At 40.1% G+C, this 4,708-nt stretch overlaps 1 pseudogene; it reads left to right on the top strand.

Moving 5' to 3' along the window:
* Positions 1-1,948: 1,948 nt before the first annotated feature.
* On the top strand, positions 1,949-2,527 carry LOC123610370 (annotated as a pseudogene).
* Positions 2,528-4,708: the final 2,181 nt, after the last annotated feature.

Below are 4,708 nucleotides of genomic sequence, written 5' to 3'. Positions count from 1 at the left end.
CGACTTGCTTGCAGAACTGATGAGATATTAGTTAAGCACAAAGATTCTCAGTGGTAGAAATTTGGCTCCTTTCCATCACCGCCTTCTACTTCTCACTTGTGTTCCCTGGTTCCAATTCCTTTGCATTTTCCAGGGTTTTTTTTTTTTTGTTTTTCCAGCTACCAACTGAATTGCTAAATTCCATTTGGATAAGCAAGAGAATTACCTTAGGTTTGCAAAGATACAAAGTCATGTCATAAAAACTATATGGATGGTCCATAATGCTCTTTGTTTTTTGTTTTTTTTTTTTTAATTTTAGGGAGAAAGAGAGCACAAGCAGGGGAAAAGGACAGAGGGGAGAGAAAGACAGGGAGAGGGAGAGCGAGAGAGAGAATATTCTAAGTAGGCTCCATGCTCAGAGCAGTCTGGCACAGGGCATGGTGCCATGACCCTGAGATCATGATCTGAGCCAAAATCAAGAGTCGGAGGCTCAACCCACTGAGCCACCCAGGCACCCCCATAATGCTGTTTTAAAAATAAATAAATTACTCCCTATCCCATGACAAGATCCACGTGCACACGCACTCAACACATTTTCCATGTCAAAAAATTATCAAATATATGTTATTTCCTTATTTTATCTTTCTTGAAACACTGCCCAGTCTCATATATTAATATTTCATTCCCAAATGTAACATGTCAAAGTGAAGAGTTGTGTTGACCAGCAAGAAGTCAGAAGGAAAGAAATGCCCCTGCTTCCAGGAAAACTATTGTTAGTACAGCAGCCAATAAATAAAAGGGAAAGGCAGGAGGGAGCCTTTTATGCGGAGAGAAATGCAGACGATGACAAAACTTATAAGGCTAAGAAAAAACAAATCATCTTTAGGAGAACTTTCCCTAGAAATGGCTTTGCCTTTCAAGAGGAGAAATGCCCTGCCGAGTCAGCAGAGTTTGGTGGTGGGTGTATTGGGGTGGGGAGGGGGGTTGGATCTTATGTGGTTTTCAAAACAGTGAACTCAAACGCCCTGGCAAAAAAAGAAAAAAGGCTGTGTTGCACGTAAGATGAGAATGACTTTAGGCTCAGGAAATTGCAAATTGAGGATGAGGAAAATCAAGCACAAGGGTTGCAGAGAAAAGAAACAAAGCACATTTGGGCTGGTAGCATCCTGATGTAGAGGACAAACAAATCCACAAAGTTGGTCGTGTGCCCATTTCATCCTGGCACTTTGCTTCATGAATGTGCTAGAAGAAGTGGCAAAAAACTGAATGAGCTCTAATTCTCGTTCAGTCGTAGAGCTGTTCAGTCAAGCAAGAGAGCAGATAACGAATATCTACACTGAAAAATTGATTTGTGGACTCTCAAATTCTTCATTTTGTTTATGTTTCAGAAATGTATGCATGTGTCAGGATGTCCTAGTGGGGTTTTTTTTCCCTTTCAATATTTTATCACAGCGAGAAGAAGTGACTTGACTATAACTGAGAAATGCAAATTAATTTTATCTTGCCATGTAAAATATACTATTGTCAGTCTACAACAAACATAAAAAATAAGATTCTCTGAAGTGGATAACATAGTCAATAAGATGTTTTTACTGTGGAAAATAAAAAGTCCCCAATCCTTCAGAAAAATATTCAGTCTGGATTTTTATGAACTTTAAAATTATAGGCCGTAACAAGGATGCATAGAAAGGGCACTCCTCTTACACTACTGGTGGCAATGCAAACCGGTGCAGCAACTCTGGAAAACAGTATGGAGGTTCCTCAAAAAGTTCAAAATAGAATACCCTATGACCCAGCAATTGCACTACTAGGATGCAAAAATACGATTTGAAGGGGCACATGCACCCCGATGTTTGTAGCAGCATTATCAACAATAGCCAAATTATGGAAAGAGCCCAAATGTCCATCAATTGATGAATGGATAAAGAAGATGTGGTTTAGCTTTCCTTTTGCCACTGAGGCTGCACCCATGAGTATGCTCAGGCTTCAGAAGAGGCTTGCCTCCAGTGTCCTCCGCTGTGGGCAAAAAGCAGGACTGGTTGGACCCCAATGATACCAATGCAATTGTCAATGCCAAGTCCCATCGTCAGATCCAGAAACTGATCAAAGATGGGCTGGTCATCCAGAAGCCTGCAGCCATCCATTCCTGGGCTCAGTGCTGGAAAAACACTTCGGCCTGCCGGAAGGGCAGGCATATGGGCATTTCTAAAAGAAAAGGCACTGCCAATGCTCAGAAGCCTCAGAAGGTAACCTGATGAAGAGGATGAGAATCTAGGCCAGCCTGCTCAGAAGATACCATGAATCTAAGGTTGACCGCCACACGTATCACAGTCCATACCTGAAAGTGAAGGGTAACATGTTCAAAAACAAGCAGATTCTCATGGAACACATCCACAAGCTGAAGGCAGACAAGGCTTGCAAGAAGCTTCTGGATGACCAGGCTGAGGCCCACAGATCTAAGACCATGAAAGCACACGAGGGCTGTGAAGAGTAGCTCCAGGCCAAGAAGGACGAAATCATCAACACTCTGTCTAAGGAGGAAGAGGAAAACATAGGAGAAGGGGGAAAAACAGGAGAGAGGGAAGCAAACCACAAGAAAGTCTTAACTATGGAGAATAAACTGAGGGTTGATGGAGGCAGGTTGGGGGAATTGGGCTAGATGGGGGATGGGTATTAAGGAGAGCATTTGTTGTAATGAGTCCTGGGTGTTGTATGTAAGTGATGAATCACTAAATTCTACTGCTGAAACCAATATTACCTTATATGTTAACTAACTAGGATTTATATTATTTATTTTTTTTAACATTTATACATTTCAGAGAGACAGAGAGAGACAGAGCATGAATGGAGAAGGGGCAGAGAGAGAGGGAGACACAGAATCCGAGGCAGCCTCCAGGCTCTGAGCTGTCAGCACAGAGCCCGACGTGGGGCTCAAACTCAGGAACTGCGAGATCATGACCTGAGCGGAAGTCGGGCGCTCAACCGACTGAGCCACCCAGGCACCCCATTAACTAACTAGAATTTAAATAAAAACTTAAAACAGATAGGAAAAAACAGAAAGAAAGCAAAATTATAAGTCATAAATTGTAATATATATGTTGTATTAACTAGAAAATATTTTCTACACAGTGAATTTATTATGAAATATGTACATATCAATTGTATAAAGATTTAATGAGCATTTATTATCATGACTGGCTGGTATTTACTACAAACCCTTCTTTTTTGGTCTAAGGAACTATGATAGCACATGAAAGAAGGTTTAATTTTAGATATCTGATAATTGCAAACTTTTAGCAAAATTTGAGAATGTGAGACATCATAAATAAATTTTTCTTAAATAGGCAGGGAATTATTACAGGCCACCTTGACTTCATTCAAAACCTATAAAGAAACAGTTAATTGAGAGCCATTGTTAAACTGACGAAAATGAGCAAATCTCAGACATAAGAAAAAGTAGTTTACAGAGATAATCCAAGTAAAAGCAAAAGCTGCTGAAAGTTTAATTAAATCACTACAGCTATTATTCACTCAGTCACTCAATAAATATTTTGTGAATACTTTGTAACAACAAATATTTTGTTAATATCACACAGTGATAATAACTGCCATTTATAGAGTGCCATTATGTGTCAGGCATAGTACATAGGCAGTTCCAGAAAACTTAAGAAATTAGGTAAAGATTTCAAAAATTTTAAGGACAAACCTGGTCCATATTAACCCCAGTCCATCTGAAACTGAAGCCAATGTTCTTTCAACCATACTAAGTTACTTCCTTTTAGTACCTTCTATAGCTTGCACTCTAGGGCTGGAGATGGGGACATAATTGAAATTCCCATACAATGTGGTAAGTGCTCTTAAAGATCAGGAAAGTCTGACTAAAATGAGATTGACTGAGCTGGATGTTGAAGCATAAACTGGAGTTTCCTAGGTAAAGGAAAGGAAGAGAATTCCCTATGATGGGAAAAACAACAACAAAACAAACAACAACAAGAACAACTACAAGAAAACTCCAGCATATTCACGATCAGGGAGGCTATCGAAAATATGGTATAGCCTCACCAAACTCCACACCCGAAAAACAAATAATCCAGTGAAGAAATGGGCAGAAGGCATGAATAGACACTTTTCTAAAGAAGACATCCAGATGGCCAACACGCACATGAAAAGATGCTCAACGTCACTCCTCATCAGGGAAATACAAATCAAACCCACACTGAGATACCACCTCACACCAGTCAGAGTGGCTAAAATGGACAATTCAGGAGACTATAGATGCTGGAGAGGATGTGGAGAAACGGGAACCCTCTTGCACTGTTGGTGGGAATGCAAACTGGTGCAGCCGCTCTGGAAAACACTGTGGAGTTTCCTCAAAAAATTAAAAATAGATCTACCCTATGACCCAGCAATGGCACTGCTAGGAATTTACCCAAGGGATACAGGAGTACTGATGCATAGGGGCACTTGTACCCCAATGTTTATAGCAGCACTTTCAACAATAGCCAAATTATGGAAAGAGCCTAAATGTCCATCAACTGATGAATGGATAAAGAAATTGTGGTTTATATACACAATGGAATAGTACGTGGCAATGAGAAAGAATGACATCTGGCCATCTGTAGCAATGTGAATGGAACGGAGAGTATTATGCTAAGTGAAATGTTAGGCAGAGGAAGACAGATATCATATGTTTTCACTCTTATGTGGATCCTGAGAAACTTAATAGAAG

This window comes from Leopardus geoffroyi, chromosome C2, assembly GCF_018350155.1.
Source record: "Leopardus geoffroyi isolate Oge1 chromosome C2, O.geoffroyi_Oge1_pat1.0, whole genome shotgun sequence".
NCBI lineage: Eukaryota > Metazoa > Chordata > Mammalia > Carnivora > Felidae > Leopardus > Leopardus geoffroyi.
The sequence above is the reverse complement of the archived record's forward strand: the minus strand, read 5'-3'. Positions and strand labels throughout refer to the sequence as shown.